Raw genomic sequence first — 25498 nt, forward strand, 5'->3', positions numbered from 1 at the left:
TAATGCTATTTTTTCCAATGTGTGGAAATACCCTCAGAGCTCTCTCAGCCCCACCTACTTCACAGGGTGTCTGTTGAAGGGAGAGGAAGGGTAGGTGACTGTAAGCCTCTTTGAGACTCCTTCGGGTAGTAAAAAGCGGGATACAGAAAAGGCAGCTTCTCTTCTCTTCCTCCAGTAGAAGAGACTCTTGCATTAGAGGAAGGCCATTACAATCTGACACATACACAGCTTAATTACAGTGCTGTGAGCAAACCAAGCCATATCCATTTCCAACAGAAACTGGCAAGAACTTAAAATGGATCGGAATCACTTCTAGAATTGTTACTTCAGTAAAGATTTTTACTTTTGGTTTAAGGAGTGCGTTTTAATTTTTTGGGAGATGAGGCCTTTTGGGATAAAAAGTTTTCCCCAAATGTTCCCCATCTGGATTGCAAGATCCAAGATAAACTGTATATCTACAGGACAGACGCATATTGATTTTATAGCCGTTTAACTACTAACGTTTTCCTTCCAGAATCCTGAGGTGCTGAGAATTCAGTGTAAGGGATCCCTAGCCATTCTCACAAAACTACAATTCCCAGGGATTCCTAGGGAGCTGCAAGAACAGTTAAACCAGGGGGAGTCAAGCTGCGGCCCTCCAGATGTCCATGGACTACAATTCCCATGAGCCCCTGTCAGCGTTTGCTGGCAGGGGCTCATGGGAATTGTAGTCCATGGACATCTGGAGGGCCGCAGTTTGACTAAACCAATTGTTGTCTCTCATGTGGCTGCTTGTCCATCACTGGAGACGAGAGAGTCTCATTGCTATGCTTGAGAGGGAATCCTTTTAAAGTTCATTGTTACATTGGAATTTTGCCAGTTCCAGCTTATAGCCCTTTACTACTTTGGGGGGATTTAATTTTTTTAATTATTTAAAACATGTTTATGCTGCCTTCCACCCCATCAGGCTCCGCAAGGTCGCTGACATAAATTAAAATACAGTGAAAAATATAAAAATTCCATTAAAAACACATGAATAGACATCGCATAATTGGCTGGTTCCACAGGGAGGGAAAGACGGAGAGAATGTAATCTTTCTGTGTGACTTCTATTTGAGCCAAACAAAGAGATAAGATGTAATTTTTCATTTAAAAAGGGAAAGTCAACCTGTGGAATTCTGCCAGGGCAGCAGAGGAATCGGTGGGAACCGTGTCAAGAAAATAACCCTCAATGGCAAACCATGCTCTTCCTGAAACCAATCGCTTTGAAGTGTTGAGAGCCATTAAGAAACACATACTGAGATGGCACAGCAGCCCTTCTGTGTAAGCTCTTAAGTGCACACCTGAGGAATGCATTTCCCTCCATGTCCTTTCTCTACTCAGCGGGCGACTGGCTGGATAATGCAATGGCTGCTCCTTTTGCAAATGGGTGGAGGCAAGTTGTTTAAGGCTCTTCTGGAGGCACAGAAGAAACTCTTCTTTCTGAAGATTCCTAAGTTTGCAGAGAGGTCTTCTACAGAAGGTCACAGAAGATCTTGGATGAGAAGAAGACCCGAGGATTGTATAAGAAAGAGACATATATTCCAACTGTATTTCACTGGCCTGGCATTTGGGAGGATGTTTAAGAGGCTGAATAATTATGACTGTACCCCTTTAACCTTTTTTTCATTATTGCTCTTGATTTATCTCTCTATTTTTACCTCACTTCCTCCCCCCCGCCCAAGGGAGTCCAAAGTAACTTACAATATGGTTTCCTGTTCCGTTTTATCCTCATTCCAAAAATCCAGGTTGCTGGGCAGAGAGTAACTGGACCAAAGGCCGGCCAAAAGCTTCCATGGTAAAGTTGGGATTCAAATTGGCTCCTCCCAGATCCTACTCTGACACCTTAACTCAGGGGTAGTCAAACTGCGGCCCTCCAGATGTCCATGGACTACAATTCCCAGAAGCCCCTGCCAGCGAATTCTGGCAGGGGGCTCCTGGGAATTGTAGTCCATGGACATCTGGAGGGCCACAGTTTGACTACCCCTGCCTTAACTCAAGCTCGTCAACCAGGGTTCTGTGAAACCCTGGGGTTACTTGACAGCCCTGGAAGGTGTAACTGAATGGCTGGGAGTTTTAAAAAAAAAATTAAAAAATTGTTGAACATTCATTGGGTGATATGACCATATATGATCATGTTGACCCGCCCACTCCCCAAATGGCCAATGATGGGGCTGGAGGGGATGGGAAGAGGAGTTCCAGGTGGGCTTGTACACAGCTCTGCTTCCCATCCATATTCTGCATGATCATGCCATTTCTGGGGTTTCTCAAAGCCTGAAGAATGTTTCAGGGGTTTCTCAATGGTAGAAAAAAAGAGAAAGGCTGCCTTAACCATTACATTCCACTGGTTACCCTGATCTTCGACATGGGTGCAGGCAGCGAGAAGAAAGGTTTGGTGAGCCAGCTTCTTTTCCTGACTGCTCACTCTTTTAAAACCAACAACAAAAAAAGATGCGTGGGAAATGTGATGGCAGTATTCTGGTTAATAAATGCAAAAACACCAGAGTGAGTGAACAGTGCTTGGGAACTTGTGTAAATGAAGCAATATCAGTGTAATAAAATGAAGATAGCTACCTTCTGTATTTGTTAGGAGGCTTATGTTTCTCTCTCCTAGAATCATAGAATCATAGAGTTGGAAGGGACCTCCTGGGTCATCTAGTCCAACCCCCTGCACTATGCAGGACACTCACATCCCAGTCGCTCATCTACAGTAACCTGCCACCCCTTTGCTTTCACAGAATCAGCCTCTTTGTCAGATGGCATCCTGTCATCTAACACTTCATCACTACGATATTTCTGGTCTGCTCGGGTTGCCATTTGCTCACAATTGACAGGCAATATGTGCTGGTGCTCCCCATGCCCTGACCTTACTTAATGATGTACAAGTCCTGCATATCTGAGAGATTATTTCACTATCTATATCCCCAAGGAGCGCTCAATTCTTTGAATACCAATTGGTTGTTGGTCCCTGGCCCTAGGGAAGTATGTCTGGCCTCAACTTACCTGGTGAAATGAGCTCCCGGAACACGTTAGGGCCCTGTCTGAATTAGCACAATTCCGTAGGGCCTGTAAGAAGTTCTTCTGCCTGGCTTTTGGTTGAGGCCAAAGTTGACACCTATTTACCTGCATATTTATGGTCCCACCCACTTATCTATTCATCTGTCCATCTATCTGTCTTGATCCACTCCCAAATCATCCTGAAGTTCAACACCCACAACAGACACTTTACAGTAGTGTTGATGTTGTTTTAACCCATTTTAACCTGTCACTGTTTATTTAAATCCATTTTACATTTAATTTTATCTGTTTTAATTGTGCATTTAATATTTTTTGTACGAGCCTCTTGTGGCACAGAGTGGTAAGGCAGCCGCCTGAAAGCTTTGCCCATGAGGTTGGGAGTTCAATCCCAGCAGCCGGCTCAAGGTTGACTCAGCCTTTCATCCTTCCGAGGTCGGTAAAATGAGTGCCCAGCTTGCTGGGGAGTAAACGGTAATGACTGGGGAAGGCACTGGCAAAAAACCCCGTATTGAGTCTGCCATGAAAATGCTAGAGGGCGTCACCCCAAGGGTCAGACATGACTCGGTGCTTGCACAGGGAATACCTTTACCTTAATATTTTTTGTACAGTGCCCTGAGCCAGCTTGCTGGAAGGGTGGTCTAAAACTCCATTAAATTAAACTAAGAACATGAATCCCATGTAATGAACCAGAGTTAATTAGTGGCCGAGAACTCACCACGGCTTCCATTGATGTTGCAGGGGGAGGGGGGCGGCCGGAAGCATACTGATCAGACTGTCTGCACACCGCTTACGACATGCACAGGAGGCAGGGACACACACAAGTGTTATCTAGGCACCATGTGCATGGCCCTTCCTCTTCTGCTCCATATGGCACCAAAGTGAGGTGGGCCTAGATAGGGTCACTTCCCGGTGAGGGATTCCGGACATAGGGGACCCGCTCTTCCAGCTGGGATGGAGTGGTCTCAGGGCATCCAAGGACCCTCGGGTTAAGCAGCCTGACTGCTGAGGAGTCAGGCTAATTACTGCACCAGGACAACCCTTTTGGGGAGGGTGGCATAATAAAGGCTGCGGCCATATTTTCACCAAAACACGAGTCATGACTTCCTTGGCAGAAGCGCCACCCTGCTAATCAATAGAATTGTGAAACAGAGTCTGTGAGTCGCTTTCATTGATACAATTTGTTTGAAGAGTCTTATTCAAAATGAAAATCAAGACTTATTTGCTTGAAGAAACTTTTTAATTGAAAAGAAACTGCAGACATTTTGATCAACTGACTTTCATCAGTACAATTTATTTTTTTCAAAAAATTAAAAATACATTAATATTAAATAATAAATCCACATGGGAAACGAACATGATTATATGAAAGTTGTATGCTCACCACCAATTAAAATCTTTGTATGAAATAATATTCAGCAATAAAGATAGTAAAAAAAGGTAAAGGTATCCCCTGTGCAAGCACCGAGTCATGTCTGACCCTTGGGGTGACGCCCTCCAGCGTTTTCATGGCAGACTCAATACGGGGTGGTTTGCCAGTGCCTTCCCCAGTCATTACCGTTTACTCCCCAGCAAGCTGGGTACTCATTTTACCAACCTCGGAAGGATGGAAGGCTGAGTCAACCTTGAGCCGGCTGCTGGGATCAAACTCCCAGCCTCATGGGCAGAGCTTTCAGACAATATTTCTGCTGCCTTACCACTCTGCGCCACAAGAGGCTCCTTATAAAGATAGTACAGATGTAATAAATCCATACACAGGTCTTTCATACATCCTTATATAAGAGAGCCAGCTTGGTGTAGTGGTTAGGAGCGTTGACTTCTAATCTGGTGAGCTGGGTTTGATTCTGCACTCCCCCACATGCAGCCAGCTGGGTGACCTTGGGCTCCCCACAGCACTGATAAAGTTGTTCTGTTGTGGGGAGAGGAAAGGGAAGGCGAATGTAAGCCACTTTGAGGCTCCTTCACGTAGAGAAAAGCTGCATATAAGAAACAACTCTTCTTCTTTTCTGACCGAGCAGTAATATCAGGGCTCTCTCAGCCTCATCTACCTCACGGCATGTCTGTTGTGGGGAGAGCAAAGGGAAGGCGATTGTAAATTGCTTTGAGACTCCTTCAGGCAGAGAAAAGCGTCATATAAGAAGCAAGTCTTCTTCATAATCATAATTTAATACAAAGGGTTGCCAAAAGCAGAAAATCTCATCACAGTGACTTCAACTCAATAGAGCAGCAAATGGGAAAACAGGGAGGAAGTGACATCACATGATGCTTCACCATCATTTCTGGGTGAAGGTACATCAAGTCACTCTGTAGGAGTTGTCTCCTTCTCTGTGGTCTACCATGTAGGTGGGGGAAATTCCTAGAGCATCGTTCAGTGTGGCTGCATCACTTTCAGGTCTTCAGCAGGAACTGTTTTCAACATGTTTCAAGGTGACCCATCTCTTCAGCATTTGCCAGGCACAGGTTTGACCACTTTAATGTATGCAATAGAGCACAGCCATGCAGTAGAGGCCTTTATGAGCAATGGTTGTCATTTTGAATTGGGAAATCCATCAGTCGCCTTCTGAGCAGCCTGCTGGTTGGGCTAGGCCCTGCTCCCAAAAGCAGAAGAGGGAGAGATGGCATCAGAGAGCCAGCTTGGTGTAGTGGCTTCTATCCTGGTGAGCCGGGTTTGATTCCCCACTCCTCTGTTTGCAGCCAACTGGGTGATTTTGGGCTAGTCCTCTTGGAGCTGTTCTTGCAGAGCAGTTCTCTAAGGCAATGGTCCTCAAACCCTGGGCTGCGGCCCGGTGCCAGGCTGCGAAGGCCACGGCGCCGGGCCATGGCTCCCTCTTCCCAGCCCCCCCTCCCCGCAGCGAGAAGCTCGCCAGGCCATGAGCAAATTGGCCGCCTAAGCAGCCGATTAGCTTGCGGCCCGGCAAGCTTCTTGCTTCGGGGGGGGGGGATCGGCTTCAGTGGCCGATTTGCTGGCGGCCTGGAGGGGTGGGGAGAGGGAACCATGGCCACTGGCATGCCGGCAGCGCAAATGTACATGCGTGGACTGCCGCACATGCACATTTGTGTCCGGCGAGGGCTCAAACGTGCACGCACGGCAGTTTTGCGCATGCATGCATGGTCAGCGCTGCCGCGCGCATTTTTCTGCCTCAATTTTTTCAATTTTTCTGCCACATTTCTAACACTTCCGAAAAACCAACAGAATGCCCACCTGGAACAATATATAAAGCTAACCGAACCATACATAGGGTACTTAGTCGTATGAAAATTCCTATTAATTTACCAGTTTTTAAAAGAAAAAAATGTGAAAAAAACACGTTGTTGTTGTTGTTGTTGTTGTTGTTGTTGTTGTTGTTGTTGTTGTTGTTGTTGTTGTTGTTGTTGTTGTTGTTGTTATTTTACTATTTATTCCCCGCCACTCCCAGATTGGCTCATGGCAGGTTACAAAGACCCCATTAAAAAACCCATTAAAATACATTTTAAAAAATCCCAACATAGAAGAAACCCCCCCATCCATTCCCCACTACAAGAGGGGTGAGGAAGGAGGTCAAAGACGTTCTACTCATCCCCAACGATGTACTACTCATCTTCCTCTTCATATCTCGAGAAAGACCAGCAAAGAGTGCTAGTGCACATCACAAATGTGAGAGTGCTAGGGCACTGCAGTGCATCATTAATGCTTTGGTAAGGTCTGTATGGGATGACAAAGAGTCTGAGAATGTGAAATGGATCGTAGGCCACACTGCATGTCTGATATATTGCATTAAGCTGTCCAAACTCCAGGTGGGACCCAGAGATCTCCTGGAATTACAATGTATCTCCAGGCTACAAAGGCATTTCCTCATGGAGAAGATGGCTGTTTGTGAGGGTGGCATCATACCTTGCTGAGGTCTCTCCCCAAACTCCACCCCCTAACTCTCCACGCATTTCTCAGCAGGCCTAATATTATATTCAAACGGGGGGAGGGGGGGCTACAAGGTTTGTTAATTGGCCATAAATCATCAAGACTTTTGCAGGAGATATTAGCATTCTGCTGCTCCCCATCATTATGGGATTTCTATTTAGCCATCCATACTTTTTATTTGCCTGCAATAAATATTTCATAAAATAGTCCCCTTTTGCTGTAATATTGATTGGATTTGGGGGAGAGAAAAAAAATCACGGCATTTATTCCTAGCATAAATTAAAGTTTCATATCGGAGCTGATACAAAATTCTATTGCTTTTCCTCTCCCCAGCTTCCTCCTTCCTTCACCTACATCCCCCTAGCACCCTCCCAAGCTACGAAGGAACATCGATAGAGTTTCTCCAAATTAGCTCAAGTCCTTGGCGGCCTTGGATGGTTCATGATTTGTTAACCATTTCTGGTGCAACTCGCCTTTACCTGGTAAAACGAAACTTCGCTCAGTGTGTGTTAAATCATCCTTTTAAAAAAACAACAACATACTGTTGACAGATTTTCTTATGGAGCCAAATCCAGATTTCAGACTGATGCCCCAGTCTCATGTCAATGTAGTTCATAGACAGGGCTTAAAATTGTTATTCACATATTTTAGGAGTTGGAGATTGGATGATTTCTAATTGTGATTGGCTCCTGGCCCAACAGAGTTTTTCATAAGCTTCCAGCTGGCGAATCATTCCGCCTCCAGATTTCTCCTGAAAAGGGCAGGATTCAGACTTATTTTACTCAATTGCAAATCCTGCACAGATGGCTGATTAACCATCACATTCACTGCTCTAATCAAGCCCAGCAGCACCTTAGAGGACTCCTATACCCCTCCCCCCCACAAGAGCATCAAGATCATCAAATCAACATCTGCTCAGCATCTCTGGCTCAAAGGAAGTAAAATTGGCCCTGACTGCCAGCCTGGTGGAATGCTCTGCCAAAGGACATTGGGGCCCTGTGGGACCTTAACCAGGACTGTAGAGTCTACAAGACTTATGGTTGGAACCAAGTAGGATCATCATAGAATCATAGAGTTGGAAGGGACCTCCTGGGTCATCTAGTCCAATCCCCTGCATTATGCTGGACTCTCACAACCCTCTCGCTCATCCACTGTAACCTGCCACCCCCTTGAACCTTCACAGAATCAGCCTCTCCGTCAGATGGCTATCCAGCCTCTGCTTAAAAATTTCCAAAGATGGAGAACCTACCACCTCCCAAGGAAGCCTGTTCCACTGAGAAAACGCTCTAACTGTCAGGAACTTCTTCCTGATGTTTAGACATAATTTCTTTTGAATTAATTTCATCCTATTGGTTCTGGTCCGTCCTTCCGGGGTAAGAGAAAACAACTCTGCTCCATCCTCTACATGGCAGCCTTTTAAATATTTGAAGATGGCTATCAAATCCCCTCTCAGTTGTCTCCTCTCCAGGCTAAACAGACTCCTGGCCTGGCTGAAGAGCGTGCGCAAGTGTGGCGGCCTGGTGACTGAAAAAGCCCCACCACAATTCTTCTTATTCAGCTCCCCCAGCTCACATGCCTCCCAGCCTTGCTGCCTCCCAGCCTGACCTCCCAGGCTCGCCGCCTCCCTTGCTGCACGTGCTCGTGCTGCTGTCCACTTGCATGTGCAGAACATGCTGAGGTATCACACAATGAAGATGGGGAGGTCAGGGCCAGGCCACAAGACGTCATGTCTCTGCCGGGTGCGTTGTGGGACTCTTACAGAAGGCAGCAGGATGCAGGACATTTTGAGATTTAGTGTGCCCGCCCGCGAGAGTTGGGATGCCTGATCAGCATATGTATGAATGTATGTATGTAGTTGTGTAAGTCATGTGGAACAAGCCAAGGTAATGGGGTTGCATCCAACCAGTTTTTCTCTTAGTGAAAAAGGGAGGCTGGGGTTCCTGTTAACAATGAAAAAGGTTTTGCTGCAGCTCATGGGATCTATGTGGACAAAAGCTAAATAGAACGGTGCCTGAGATAAGGTTAAATCCAAACAGGGAAGCAATGGTTCACCACCACATATGTTTAGGGTAGAGTTGCCAAAACCAAGTTAGGGTATTCTTGGAGATTTGGGAAGGATCTCAGTGGGGAATAATGCTAGAGTCCACCTTCCAAAGCAGGCATTTTCTCACAGCAGTCTGGAGAGCAATTGTAATTCTTGGAGATCTCCAGGCTCCAGTTGGGAATGAATCAAGATAACAAAGCAGACATGCACATGGGAGGATAAGCACAGACCAGAAAAACAAACTGTGTGGTTCAATAAATCCTGTAAGTTTTTTGGGGGAAAAAATTGTTCCAACTGTCTTATATTTCAACTGGAGATCAACATAAAGCCGAGCAAGAAGAAAAATATCTTGTCTTCAATATCTTAAACAGTAATCATCAAACACCGAGACTAGTCTCCTAGGTAATGACTAGTTTCGTTATTGGACTTCCTCAGTTGGATAATAATTACACATGACCAATAAATTCAAGCAGAGCTCTTGGAAATGCACAAAAGTTTGTGGGTCACAAGGCCTGGATTAGCCATGCAAGAATTGTAATGTGCTTACTATTTAATGTGGTAGTGAAACTACGGATGTGTGTTTCCTACAGAAAGGTCAGGGTCCTCCTTACTGCATTGTGAAAGACGAAGGAGAAAACGTTATTTTCTGGCTCTAGTGAAATGTGTAAAATCCATTCTGATTTTGCATGAGGCAGATGACAATGATGAGGAAGGACAAACTGCCATTTCAATTTAACCGAAGTTATAAAATATCCATAAACTCCATAATGACACAGAGATGTTTATTATTATACCATCTTCTCCACTTCAGACATCACTTTATAATTATGACATCAATTCATATCAAGTGCCAAATCATTCAGGGAACAAAATTATGAAAATCAATAGCTTCAGTTCCTAACTCTCTCTCTCTTTTTTAGCTTAAAGGTATAAATCTTCCCAAACCCCATGTTTCAAAACTCACACCGTAATTATCATGCAATGTGGTCTGAGAATAACCACTGAATAGATATTAAATTACAATCTGCCATCTCAAAGTCCTCATAAAGAGTTTACAGATCAATACATGCACTGAAGTTCAGATTTGAAAGAAAAAAAAAAGAATCCTGCTTATTGTCTACCTTGAAATGAGGATTGTTTTCCCGTCACTGTAATAGCTAAATCACAATGTCCAAGATGCCTTGATTTTAGGGTTGTCATCTCCCAGCTGGGGGGGGGGGAGGAAATTGGGGTTTTTGGAGCTGGAAGCTTGAGGAGAGTGGGGTTTAAGGAGGGAAGGGCATGAGGCCATATGATGAGGTATGAAGCCATAGAGTTTGTCTTCATGGCCAGAGTAACATAGTGGTTAAGAGTGGTGGACTCTAACCCCTACTTTCACATGAAAATTCCACTCTCCTGGGCTAGTCACAATCCTCTCAGAACTCTCTCAGCTCCACATGACTCACAAGATACGTGTTGAAGGGTGGGGAAGGGAATATGATTATAAGCCAATCCTTTGGGTCGAGAAAATTGGGTTTAAAAACCAACCCTTTTTCATCTTCTTCTAGCAATTTTCATCTTCTTCTAGTGTTTAAGAAGCAGAAGAGTCAGTTTTTATACCCCATTTTTCACTACGTGAAGGAGTCCCAAGACAGCTGAAAAACACCTTCCTTTTCCTCTTCCCACAACAGACACCTGTGAGATGGGTGGGGCTGAGAAAACTCTGAGAAAACTCTGCAAGAAAAGCCCCAAGAGAACTGTGACTAGCTCAAGGTTACCTAGCTGGCTGCATGTGGAGGTATGGGTGAATCAAACCCAGTTCTCCAGATTAGAGATCTCTTCTCTTAACTACTACACCACTCTGCCAATGAAGGTTAACTCTGTGAAATTATAGCTCATGGAAGAGTGGTGGACTCTGATCTGGAGAACTGAGGGCATTTCCATACCCTTTAAATGTAGTGAAATGCTTACCTTACGTAGTCATAATCCGGCCCCTCCATATGATGTTGCCAACATCCAGTGTCTGGGAAGTAGCCAGCTGGCTACATCCTCCATTTTAAAGTGCTAGTTGGAGAATCACATAAAGTGAATTCCCCAACTCATTTAGCGCTTGCTACTAGAGAGCAACCAGCAGGTAACCAGCAGAAGGAAGGTAAGGGTGCCTGCTTTGTCCTGCCCTCTCCCTTGTTCCTGGGAATGGGAATTTCTTTTTAAACAACTGCTTGAATGTTTAAGGGAGATATGAAGTTATAGTCTCTCTCTCTCTCTCTCTCTCTCTCTCTCTCTCTCTCTCTCTCTCTCTCTCTCTCTCTCTCTCTCTCTGTGTGTGTGTGTGTGTGCTTTACATTGTTCCTAGCCCCTTTGTCACATGCGTGGGAGTGGAATGGATGTTCTAAGCTCAAGAAGTGTTATCTCATAAACTAGCAGACCATGTTTATCTTAACGTTCAAAGAAGCTACTGAATTACAAGAATACCAAATAGCCAAGATAAGTCAAAAGTCTGTCTTTGCGTCAGATCTTAGGGAAAGTTTCCACTTGCATGGCTGGGGTTGTCAGGTCCAGGTTGTAAAATTTCTGGAGATTTGGGATGATGAAACCTGGGGAGGGTGGACTTTTTGAGGAGAGACACCTCAAGAGGGTAAAATCCCATAGAGTTGGCACTCTAAATCAGCCATTTTCTCAAGGGAAATTGATTTCTGTTTTATGCAATTCCAGATTTCCAGATCACACCAGGAAGGTGGCACTGGCAACCACATCTTCAGTGAACAGGAGTACTAAAATTGCTTCTCACTCTCTGCTTGGCCAAAACCCACCAAACCTGGGAAATCCATTTGTAACACAGACATTTTGAAGAAACATTCTTGGCTCATACATAGACTGAAGCTCACAAGTGCATGTCCACAGACTACAGTTACCAGAAGCCCCTGCCAGCACGTGTTCCTGGCATGGGCTGACAGGGGCTCATGATAATTGTAGTCCACGGACATCTGGAGACCCACAGTTAGGCCACCTCTCTGGTACATAATGATAGCAATCCCAAGAATCCTTTGTTAGGAGTCAGCCCCCCTTAAATAAAATCAGACTTACTTCTGAGTCGACCAGTTTAGGATTACTCCCATTGAATGCCAGTCCTGATTTTTTGTAGACATCAACAGAAAATTTTTGTTTTAAAAAAAAACACCTTGTTTTTATCTAACGAAGGGAACTTTGATTCTTGAATGCTTCTGTCCTGGAAATCTTGTTGGTCTTAAGATACTACTGGACACAAATCATGTTCTTTATTGTCCTTGTTTTGCAAAAGAGTTTGGGAAGTGCAAGGGGGATTCCGATGGATGCTGAGCTGTTAACTGTTTCTCATTGTGCAATTGAATAATGTATAGGAAAAATGTCGGATACAACACCAGGTAGTTGTCACCTTACCCTTAACAACCTAATTCCATATTTGTCTTTAATTGCTCTCTGAAAGCTATTATTTTCGACATTCGAAACCGGGCCTTCCCTGCCCAAGGTAGCTAATTAAAACATATCTCGATACTTTTCGGCACACAGAGGTGCCCTGAATTATGCATGAAGATTGACTGAAGTCAATTTCTTTACATTTTTTATCTTTTATTCATTGGAAGCATGTTTGTTTCTTAATAACAAAAAAAAAACGTGGTTGTTGCTTAGGAGGGGGAAAAAACATGAAGGCAAAATTAAAAAGGCCACCATATTTCACAGTGCTTCCTGTCAGTCGTTTCTCAGATCGGGCACTGAGAAACCGAAGCTGCAGGAAGAGTTGCGCTAGAAAACACAAATTAATGTCATGTTTTGTGGGTGTGCATGTGCTGATTCCGTCTCCTTGTCTCTCTGGTTGACTTGGACGCTGAGCTGCTTGCAATGCGAGCCTCTCGGCAAGAAAATTAAAATATGGAATATCCGGCGTAACTGGCTTCAGCTCCGTTATTAGTTTTCATGTCACTGGGAGAGAATATGCCTGGGCTGCAGCAATTCTGTGCCATGCAGAGGCTCACAAAGTGGGCGGAGCTGTTATAGGACAGGGTGCATTATAGGCTGACCTCAATCAAATGAAAAGGGGTGGAGCCAGAGGAGGGCGGTCTTAGGCTAAGAAGACTTTTTGAAATGCTCTGAGCTTCAACTGGAGAGTTTGGAAGTTTCTAATTTTGCTGGGAATATAGAACACAAAGGTCAGATAAATCCTTCTCTCCATGGCTCTTTGAAGAGTGTCTTATTTAATTATTTCAAGTTTTCTATCCTGGCTTTCTCGCCCATATCCCTCTTCCCTCCTCTGTTTTCTCCTCTCAACCCTGAGAAAGGTTGACCCAAAGTCACCCAGCAAGCTTCCATGGCACAAGTCTTGCAGATCCTTCAAGATTTTCCGAAATAATGCCTGAGGAAGCCATAGAGCTTGCCAGTTCTATCCTTTGTGTTCACCAACCTTTTCAAAAAGTAGGTGGGGCCATTATAGGTATGTTATTGTCTGTCCTCAGTCAAATGAAAGGGTTTTGAATTAGGGTGGAGCCTAAATAGGTCAAAGACTAGGGAAAGAAGGGATTTCAATTGGGGCATAGTACCATAGAGTCTTACCTTCCATTCCATTTATTTATTTATGCTCTTCTGAGAGTCTACCTTCCAAATGTTGGCAGAGTTTACTTATCCAAAGGGGCGAAGCACTGCCTGCTTAAAGAATAAATCGTTTTATTGAGAATTGAAACAGCTTTGTAAAGAGAGAGAGGACAGAGAGTGCCCTAGAACAGGGATAGTCAACCTGTGGTCCTCCAGATGTCCATGGACTACAATTCCCATGAGCCTCTGCCAGCATTTGCTTGCAGGGGCTCATGGGAATTGTAGTCCATGAACATCTGGAGGACCATAGGTTGAGGATCCCTGCCCTAGAAGTCTAAGTTTGGTGTAGTAATTAAGAGTGATAGCCTCTGAACTGGATAACCAGGTTTGATTCTCCACCCCTTCTCCACATACAGCCAGCTGGGTGACCTTGGGCCATTGACAGTCCTCTCAGAGCTCTGTCAGACTCAGCTACCTCACAGGATATCACTTGTGAGGTGAGGAAGGGTAGGTCATTGTAAGCTGCTTTGAGACTCCTCCAGGCAGGCAGTGATAAGTTGGGGACAAAAAATAGTTATTTTAACTGACTAACTTCTTCATCCATGGAACCTCCATTTTCTCCATGGGAACTGATCTCTGTCACTCGGAGGTCAGATGTAATCTCAGGAAATTTCCAGCCACCGTGAGGTTGGCACCCCAATGACTATTACATGGCACTAAGATTGCCAGTGCATATGAAAAGGGCATTCTGATGGCCTAGATACTGCCAGAGACTCCCTCAGGCAAAGGGCAATGTGAAGACTGTGATTTATTTCTGCTGGAATTGCAGACAGCAAGTAATTTTGAAAAGTCAGGCTTGAAGGGCTGTTGTTAAGCTGTTTAAGCAGCTGTGTATAACTGTGTGCTCACTAGTGATGCCAGGTGGCCAGTACTGGGAATTGCAGCCAGGAGCAGTGGGAAAAACTCGGCATATGGTCTGAGAGACCCTTTTAAGGTGGACTGCTGCTTACTTCCTTCTTCTTCAGGAAGAGATCACTCTGTGTGTGTGTGTGTGTGTGTGTGTGTGTGTGTGTACGTGTGCCTCTGAAGCAAGGAGGAGCAATATCATCTGTTAGGCTCTGCTCTTTCTGCATCTACTGCTGTGTGAGATGTAGTCTGCCTGCAACCTAGCCACAAGAGGCTTGCAATGTGTTTTCTTTGTAACTATCTTTTAAGCTTTTGTACTCAGCTTCAGTAAGGAGACTGAAACAGATGAATATGATATATTTTCTGTAAATAACCATGCAGTAAAGATTATCATTAAACATAACAAAGTGGAAGTTGTAAGGAGAACACATTCCCTTCCTGATTGGTGCTCCATGGCCTGGCCCTCCAATAGGGAGCATTTACTCCACAATGGAGGGCCAAAGGTGACTGTGCCCACCCCTGGACAGCTGACTACAGACCAGTCCCTCGGAGCTCAGTGCTGCCTCTAAGGCTGCCTACCATCCTGAGATCCTGGGTGTGGGGATGGGAGGTTATCTACAATTGCCAGCTTGTCATGGCCCGGTTTCTGCAAGGGGTGTTGTCCAGCTAGCCACTGTAGCTCAAAAGTGGCATGAGACATGATTGGGCAGGTAGGGTTATGGCTCAGCTAATAGGAGGGCCAGTAATGGCCAGAAGCCAGACACTGAAACACCTTTGCCATAGTGACCTAAGAGCTGAGCAAGGTGGTACTCATTGAGTTTTGAACCTAAGTGTTACAAACCTTTTCACTTTTACTGAGCCCTCTTCATGCATTGCAAAGTTTGTCAAATTTGGTCCTGCAGCTCGGCTCAGATGAACAGCCCCCCCCCCCCCCTTGAGACATGGCTGCCTCAGAGACAGTGTCGAGGCAGGCCGAGGCAAGTCATCCCCATATTTAACAGATCCGAGGCAGGCTCTCCAAATCCTGGGTGACCTTGGGCTCTCCACAGCACTGATAAGAGCTGTTCTGACTGAGCAGTAGTATCAGGGCTCTCTCAGCCTCACTTCCCTCACAGGGTGTCTGTTGTGGGGAGAGGAAAGGGAAGGTGAATGTAGGCAGCTTTGAGCCTCCTTCGGGTAGAGAAAAGCAGCATATAAGAACGAAGTCTTCTTCTCCAACAATTGTGGCTGGAGCAGCCAGATTTGAGGGGGATGGGACCTTTACAGTGGAAACGGGTGTCACTCTTAGTGTCCTTAAAGAGGTAAAAGAGGATAGGATAGAAGTTACGACCTTTATCTATGTGGAGAAGGCACCACATGTGGTCCCTGGACGCACAGGGCCCATAACACGTGCAACATGTGCTACGTAGATAAACTGCTCCAAATGACTTTTCATGCCCTCAAAATTTGGTGGCTCTCTGAAGATTCTGAACATCATTAATACTTCTTGAAGTGATGTGTGGCGGGGGGGGTCTTAATTTTAATTTAAGATCTATTATTCTACTGTGTACTCGGGAAGTACTATCAAGTATACAGAAACTCCTGCTTTATTGGTGGTCTCCTTTCACAGTCCTATTGAAAAACATGAGGCCATCAAAGCTGCCTTTAGAAAGAGTGAACGTTAGTCATGACAGGAAGGGTGGCTTCCTCCCGATGTAACCATCCGGGGAATTCTGAGGAAAATCAAAATCATTTCATTCGAACTGGTGAGATTTTCCAGAAGCATCCTTCACTTCCATCCATTTTCACAGGATTTCTCCTAAGAAACAGAATTAGAAATATGAAAAGTGTGGAATCTGTGTCACCAGGTAAACTATCTCACAAAAATTAAGGAAAGCCGAAGGGCTTTCCATGAGACTCCAGGCATTTCTCATGAGGAGTTTGTGCATCTCTGACAAAAACATCTCTATGTTTCCCCCTCTCCTGTCCTTTACAATTCATGCTTCACAAGATGGCAGTGAAACACTGGGCTTTGCTCAGAAACAACCCTTTTCCTCACAAATGGGAGCGATTTCCCACCACTGTATGATTTTCACCTACCAACGCTTTCATGACTTTGCTATCATTTGTCCAATCTTAATGAAATAATTATGTTCCCATTTCTGTCAAGTGGTGTTTAACATTTCTGTCTAAAGCACAACATTAAAATTAGCAGAGAGCACACTGCTGACAGAAGTTAACATAAAAAATCCAACAACTTCTATTGTTGATTCCCCCCCCCCCTAACTGATTTGCTTCTCCCTTCTATAAAAGTTTTAGCCACAAATAACTTCTTCCTATGGTAACAGAGAAAGGTTATTTGGAAGTCTGAAAACTATTTTCGTAGTATAGCTGATGCTATTAAGGGAAACAGTCTATTTAGACCGTATAAACCGTCTTGCTGGTTGTGTATTGTTCCCAGCAGTGCAATCCCATGATAACTTTTTTTTCCTGTGTATAGAAGCATCATGAGAGAAGTCCTTCATTATGTAGTTTAGAAAAGGGTAGGCTTCCTTCCACCCTCAAAACAGGGAGTTAGAGGCTGGATATAAATTCTTAACATGAAGAAAGATAATAAGGGGCCTCATTCCTGACCTTTGCTTTTCAAATTTTAAATTCAAAATGCATCTGCTCAAGTTCTTTCCCAAACACCCTGGAAAGCCCATATTACTCCAATTATCCAGGTGCTGTGCTGGCTACCAAATACTGGATCAGGTATCAGGTCCTGGTGTTCACCTTCAAGGCCATACGCAGTCAGGGTCCTGTGTACCTCCAGGACCATCTGCTGGTCTGTACTCCCCAAAGAGCAACTCTCTCTATCCATTCCAACAACCTGCTAATCCATGGCCCCAAAGAAATCTTCCTGGCCTCAACCACAGCCAAATCCTTCTCCCCCATGGTTCCAACCTAGTGGAATTAACTCCCCAATGAGATCAAGGCCCTATCAGGACTCAACAGTTCTATAGGCCCTACAAAACAGAGCTCTTCCACTAGGTTTTGGATAAGACCACTGACAAAGACCCCCCAACATGGACCTAATTGCCAGGAAACTGTAAAATTTATGCCCAACAATTATGCTCTCATCTGTTAGGTAGTTCTTTGTTACCTATTATATGCTAATAGTCATAAAGCCCATTGGACCTAGGGATGCAACAGGCACTAGTTGGGGAGAGGACACAGCGGACGCAGGATCACCCTACCTCTGTGGCGCGGTGTTGGTGTGGGCGAGGCTTCTGGCTGGCTGGCTGGCCGCGGCAGTCCTGGGCTCCTGCACAGCCGGGCAGGGCGGTGCAGGACCATTGGGCTCTGCCGCCGACCAGCCTGCAGTGCTGGCAGCGTGGGTGAGGTTGGTGGCCAGGCATCTGCACTGGCGGGCATCAAGAGAAGTGGCCTTGTTGGGGCACTATAGGTCTGCAGCCCTCCGTGATTGGGGAGCATCTGGATGTGAGGCTGGTAGCACACCTTGCAACTGGTCAGGTGCCATAGGAGCCAGTCCAGTCCGTGGGTGCCCAGCTTTGATGGGCACACACAGATTGGCATCCTGAAATGGAAGCGGTGTCAAGTCACGAGACATGTCCCGGACACCGGCCCGGACAGCACTCTTCCCTTAGTGCCTTTTTACAAATATAAAGGTAAAGGTAAAGGTATCCCCTGTGCAAGCACCGGGTCATGTCTGACCCTTGGGGTGACGCCCTCCAGCGTTTTCATGGCAGACTCAATACGGGGTATTCTCCAGCCATTACTGTTTTACCCTCGAGCAAGCTGGGTACTCATTTTACCGACCTTGGAAGGATGGAAGGCTGAGTCAACCTTGAACCGGCTGCTGGGATTGAACTCCCAGCTTCATGATCAGAGCTTCAGACAGCATGTCGGCTGCCTTACCACCCTGCGCCACAAGAGGCTCAACTTTTACAAATATAAGAGGCACTAATGGTTGCAGATATATTAGTTATCTATGATTGTTACATTTCCTTGTTGTAACTGGTTGCACATGATTATATTTTCCTTGTTTCTCTGTTCTATGTACACCACCCTGAGATGTCACAGTGGGGTGTGGTATATAAGCCAAATGAAAGAATTAACTAATTAACTATTTAAACATGGAACAGCACAGCTCAAGATCTTTTGTCTCTGTGTTTCTACCACACCACCACCTACCACCCGCCCAGAGTTAACAAAGTAGGTCCTGGAGATTTCTGGAATTACAATGGATCTTCAGACGCTCTCTGGAATAAATGATTGCATTGGAGGGTGGACTTTAATGCATTATAGCTCCCCAAAATTCCCTCCCTTCTCCAAGCTCCACCCTTTCCATTGCCCACCCATCTATCTCCAGAAATCCCCCCAAACAGAGTTGGCAACACTCCGTTTACCAGTCTACCTCAGCACTGATCCTGCCCAGTTACCTTCTAGGAAATAATCCATCTTTTATCTTTAAAAATAGAACAGCAGTCTTTGTATGACCTCTATAGAACCTTTCCAACTCCTGCAAGATTAATTGCATTGCAGGAGTTCCATCACTGTCTTGGTTGCTTGGATAGATGAAGTCCAACTCCATCCTAATTCTTATTGAGTTGGAAAGTTTTAGGTGGCCAACTATGTTAGTCTAAAATCTAAAATAAAACTAACACTCAATAAAAACGTAGCACTGACAAGTTGCAAACAACTCTTGGTGAACCGAGGACCATGGGGTTTTCAAGACAAGAAATAAGCGGAACTGATTTCCCATTGCCAACCTTCTGCATACTAACCCCTGACTTCCGTAGGGTCTTCTGTGGTTAACCATGGCTGACCCAGCTTAGCTCCTGAGCACTGATGAAATCAGGTTAGTGACAACAACATAAAAGGATGGCAGAGATCTCACAAAAGAGGCTTGAGAAGGTGAAGCTATAAGAAGAATTATCTCCTCTGGCTTCTTGTTAGGGTACTTGGGTGGCATTCCACAGAAAGTTGGGTGGCTGACTGTCAGAAGAGTGGTGGTTTGCAGGGTATGTGGTTGCCAAAAACAATGTAGTATTTGAGGCGTTCCTTAAAGTTCCATTATTGTAGAACTAGACCTGTTTGAGGGTTTCCTTGTAAGGAGAAGGAAGGAAGGAAGGAAGGAAGGAAGGAAGGAAGGAAGGAAGGAAGGAAGGAAGGAAGGAAGGAAGGAAGGAAGGAAGGAAAGTCCTTTATTTTTCTTAATAAAGTTTTTTATTTTCAAGTTCAAAAAAGAAAAGTAGTGATTAGTTTGGGGCCAGTAATGGCCAGCATTCAGTTATTCACAGCTGTATTTCCTGAATCATAAATTATTTTTAGAGACATAGGTATAAACTGGAAAGCTCTCGTTTCACTTCAACCATAAACTCTTGAAGGTCTCTACATGACAAGAGTAATATCTATTTTGAATGACCAAGCAATTCAAAGTGGACCTGAAGAGAAGTATAATCTTGAATTCCATAAACAAAAAGTGAAATTTCTGAAGATTAGATAGGGATACCAGACTCCAGGATGCCTAATCTCCAGACACCGAAAATGAGTTCTTCAGAGGAAAATGGCTGCATTGGAAAGTGGATTTTAGGAACCCTACAATTATATAAAACACTTGAAGACAGCAAACTTTAGAAGCAGAGAGAGTTCAGTGGGGAAATGATACCCTCTGAAACTGCCACTTTCTCCTAGAGAACTAATCTCTGTAGACTGATACTCAGTTGAAGCTTCAGAAGAACTCCAGATCTACCTGGAGGTGAGGAGTGTTAAGTTGTCCTATGGGTAAGGCCACATCACTAGAGAACTAGATCAAGAAAATAAGGCATTCTCCCTTTTCCTACACTGTTTCCCCCACTATATCTCCCCTTCCCCCTGTCCCCCCATATGCAATTTGGGAGTAACGATGTGCTACCTTCTGGGGCTATTTCAGAAATTACTGCAATAATGTACGGGTATGTCTATCATTATATAAATGCTAGGCATTATTATTGCGTTGGCTGTAAGCAGGAGAAAAAAATATTAACTAAGCTCTAAATATATGTTCTAGAAGTATTTACTTTATTTTCTGATTCTGCTTACAAATACCATAATTATATTTCCCATTTGTACCAGAGCACCAACTGATTCTATATATTTCTGCCAAAGACTGAGGGCGAACTTGCATTAGGCAGAATGGATGCATTTGTACTACAAATGTCAGAGGAAAGAATTCATTCAACTGAACTCTGGATGGGAACAAGCTGTTTTGTTTTATCAGTCAGTGCAACATCCTTAGTATCTCACATGGAGCGGTTCCCAGAGGGAGAGCCAGTCACATTCAAAATGACCCTATTGAAACACACAATGTAAGAAGAGCCAAAAAAAAATGCCACCACACTCACAAGGTTTAAATTAAATCCACTGGATATACACATTGGCCATTATCAACATATTTCTGCATTATCAATGCAAAATGGTTGATTTTGATCCAATGCAAATGGGCTCTTAGAAAAAACCGAATCATGAGGCATAATACCAGATAGAAGCTGCTTCTTTACATCAAAAACTGAGTTACAGCAATCCTACAAGATAGCACAAGTAGTCTCCACTTGTAGATTGGGAAATCCCTGGACATTTTAGGGGTAGAACTAGAGGAGGGTGGAGTTTGGCCACGGGAGGGACCCCAACCTGGTATAATGCCATTTTCTTTAGTTGGTTGAAAGATCAATTGGAATTCCAGGAGACTTCCAGAATCTACCAAGAGGTTGTCAACTTTTTGTCAGTGTCGGATTTCGACAGACTTACCAAAGCATTCAAGGTTTCCAGAAGATGCAGTTAAATTTCACAATTATGACTCTGAATTTAAGGTAGAAAAATGTTTCCGTAGCACATTTTCCTTGTTCTGTGAGGATATGCTTACGAGAAGAGTGGACAACAACAATAGAGACTAAGGGAGGGGTGTGGTTGTCACACAGACCGATTAAGCATGGGGACGAAGGCCCGCCTCAGGGGCCGGCCAGGGCCGGAGGAAATCCCCAATTATGCACAGGGCGGATGGAGTCCCGTTAGCGGCTGAGTGCAAGGCCCCCGGATACCCCGCAGCAAGGAAATGCGGAACATCAGGAAGGCCAGCTGGTGACCAGGGCAACATTAGGGAGGGAGCATGCATATACGGTGAACCCAGGGGGCAGCAAGGTGGCGCAGTCCACCAGGCTGTCCCTGGAGTGTCACTTCCAGCTGACAGTGGCAACAGCGTCATGGCCAGCCGCAGCCAGGCCACGGAATGCAGGGAGCAGCGAGGGCCAGGGGAGCCACCCCTCAGGGGACATGGGAACAGGCAGCCAAAGGCTGGGAAATGTCCATGGCAGGGGGGATTGGGCTGCTACCCCCCCAGTGCTACTGGCCCCGTGCCGGCGAGCCAGCATTCTGAGGCCGTTGTTTACTATAGTCTGGAGATCAGCCATCATTCCTGAAGATTTGCAGGTCCCACTTGGAGACTGCCCATCATAAATAAGTGCTAATTGAAAGTTGAAAAGACAAAAAAAAAAGTTCAGCACATTTCAAGATAAAATGACTATTCCAAAGGACCTTATACGGAAGATGCTAAATATGCCCAAGCATTTGCATGGGAATTTCTTTTGAACAAAGCTTCCCATAATGAAGAATTTATTCTTACTCAAAAATGCATTGGATTTCTTGCTCTTTTTGTGCCTGTTATTCAATTCTTTGTGACTTCTGATATTAATAAAATGGAAATTGGTTGAAATGAGAGAGAGAGAGAGAGAGAGAAAGAGAGAGAGAGAGAGAGAGAGAGAGAGAGAGAGAGAGAGAGAGAGCAGTGATTGGCTGCTATTTCATTTCAGAATTAGGTAGAAATCACTGTAAAAGGACCCTTTTCAAATTATGGTCAACATATTTAGATATGTTAACTTGAATATATCTAAGCAGTACTTATATTAAATATTTGCTTCACTCTTACTATTCTTCCTCAGCCTCTTCTTCTAACATCTTAATTGGACCATTTTCATAATCCAGTGTTATCCATGCCACTATATAGACTTCTATAATTACATTTATATTCTGCCCTTTCTCCAAGAAACTCTAGGGGCAGTATGTGACAATTTTAAGACCAAGTTTAAGGACTGGTGGAGCCCATAACTCCAAAGTCAGTTTAAGAATTTATGGGGCCCTAGTAGAGCTCAGCTTTGGTGGGAGCAGCTAGACTGGGGGAGGAGGACTCCTCACAGTGGAAAGGGGCATCACTCTGAGTGTCCTTAAACAGCTCCACCAATCAAGCTCACTTTTTAAAAAGGCCCTTGCCAAGAGTATTTTGGAAGGAGGAGAGGTCCTCCGACTCACCTAGGCCCATTATGCACGGAGTGGAAGGTCCGCATTCGGGGTGGAATGGCAGCGGTGAAAATCACCAATTATGCACGCTGCAGGCGACAACCAGGCGCAGAGTCAATGAATGCCACCGATAAAGCCGCGCTAGCGAGATGCGGAAGAAAGTGGAGCTTCCTGGGATCAGGGCACAACCAGAAGCAGCTCCAGAGTAGCATGCATGCATGCATAATCAGATACTCTGGGTTTTGCCGCTGTTGCGTTCCATCCTGTGCGTAAGCGGTTTGCTTCGCTTCTTCCTCCTCCGCGTTCTCCATGCCGCCCTTTCAGCGGCCGTGCATAATAGGCCCTACTGCTGCCTCCTTTGCAGTCCTGTGCAGGGGGGGAGGGAGGCAGTGAAGGCAATATGAGTGCAGGCATGGAGGAAGGAGCAGCGGTAGCAGTGCGGCTGCAGTAATGGGCAAGAAAGGGACAGGGACAGGGCTAGTGTAGAGGAGGATGAAGCAGACTTCTTTTCCCCAATGCAACACAGATGGTGTGTACATGCAGGCATGCTATTATTTCCCACCAAGATTCTTGACTTCACCTTCTTAGGGCTACATCTGCACAGTGCACTGACCTTCCTTCCTGTCCCAGCACTTTGATGCTACAGTCCTAACATTCTAGCATCATAAAAGGTCAAGGGGGAAGGGGGAAGGAGAGAGGCTATGGCCCTGATCTATGGGGAAGGGAAGGCATTTTGCAGGGCCCTTGGATACTGCAAGGCCTGTAGCACATGCTGCATGGATAAACTAGCCCTGGTTATTCCCCTGTTTCCTCAGCCTCCTTTTCTCCTCTCGATAATGATGAACCTGCCTGAGGTCATTTAATGGACAACACCAAGATTTAAATCTGCATTTCTCTAGTACAATTCTGACACTCTCTTTACCCGTTCTCATGCCACTCTTATCTACTAGTGTTGTATTTGGAATTTTTGAGGAACCACAGTAGGGGCCCTGTGCAAAAGATGGCCAATCATATCAGCAAAGGTTGCTTTAATCTCACAGACAGATGGGGAACTCATTCCAGACAATTGCTCTGACATTTAGAACTTTGCGTCCAAGGTAGTATTTATAAGATTTTTTTTCATAACAATGTGAGCACAGATTTTGATTTTGAACTTTAGCATCTCTCTCTGTCTCTGTCCTCCTAGCCTAAGGGTCCCTGATGTGGTAACCATGGTTACATTTCCTGGTACCCACCAAGTGTTTTTAGAAAGTGGGTGGAACCAGGTGGGACTCTTGCCCTGAAAGACTTGTGGTTGGAAACCTGATTGGCTGCACAGATTAAAACAATGTTTTGTCTGCAGCTGTTGCCACAGTGTGGGTTTTATTTTTTTCCTCTCTCTCTGTCTTCTTTCCCAGTGTAATTCACAGACCATGGCAGCCGTTTTGTGAATGAGCTCACCACCTTGTGTCAGAATTCTGAAGGTGCCCACAAGCCCCAAAACATTCGGGACTCCTGTCCTAGTTCATGTTTCCTCCCTGTGCTTCTGATTCCTACATATCCAAAGTACACCCAGGAAACTCATCTCAGTTCATCAGATTTCTGTAGTCCAAACAATATTGTACTGTTCATTGGATGCCCTACCCCACTGACTCACACTATGTAATCTACTCTGAATCTCTGCGAGAAAGGCAGACCATAAATAAATCCATCCCCTCTCCCACATTTCAAGGCAACCTAATTAGCATCATGAGAAAGAAGGTGATTTCCCCCCCTGAAAATTCACTTCTTTAGATACAATGATTGATTCATTTTATTATCATGGCCCCTCTCTTTTAGGACTCCAATTTTCCTTCTGTTTCTCATGGAAGAGAAACCCATGCACCTTTTCCCAATGTCACCCCTTGTGGTTGTTGCATCAGAGCACACCACAGGGAATGCTCTCACAGGAGTATGAAAAGGTTTGGGAAGACTCTGCCTGCCTCTGAGTATCTACTGAAACCCCAAATGTTGCAGTCTATCCTTTCTTTGAGAAGGATACGGTTCAAAACAAAATCCAGATTGCTAAAATGACTGGGGGGGTGGATTTGTTGGATTTGAAGAAAAAAATTGGGTAAAGAGGAATGAAAAGAATTTCTTGTAAAGTCTTATATTTGACAGAGCAAACTAATACTAAATGTAAATGTAAGCGAATTTCATGTAAAACCTTATACTCGATAGAGCAAAATAGTACTAGATGTAAATTGGCATCTAGTACTAGTTTGCACTGCCAAGTATAAGTTTTTTTAAAAGGATTTTTCTTAATTCCTCTTTACTCATAGGTACCATAAGACTGGTACTCTGATCAGTCAGAAAAGAATAAAAACAATCAACCATCAGTGGTCTCTCCATGTCTCAGGAAGGCTGAACAAAAGATATGGCTTGCCAGACAGATGTATCTCCATCATTTTAGAAGAAGAAGAAGAAGAAGAAGAAGAAGAAGAAGAAGAAGAAGAAGAAGAAGAAGAAGAAGAGTTGGTTCTTATAGTCCGCTTTTCTCTACCCATAGGAGGCTCAAAGCAGCTTACAATCACCTTCCCTTTCCTCTCCCCACAACAGACACCCTGTGGGGTGGGTGAGGCTGAGAGAGCCCTGATATTTCTGCTCAGTCAGAACAGTTTTATGAGTGCCGTGGTGAGACCAGGGTCACCCAGCTGGTTGCATGTGGGGGAGTGCAGAATCGAACCCAGCTTGCCAGATTAGAAGTCTGCACTCCTAACCACTACTCCAAATTGGCTCTTAGGT

The sequence above is a fragment of the Paroedura picta genome, chromosome 6, assembly GCF_049243985.1.
Source record: "Paroedura picta isolate Pp20150507F chromosome 6, Ppicta_v3.0, whole genome shotgun sequence".
NCBI classification, from domain to species: Eukaryota; Metazoa; Chordata; class Lepidosauria; order Squamata; family Gekkonidae; genus Paroedura; species Paroedura picta.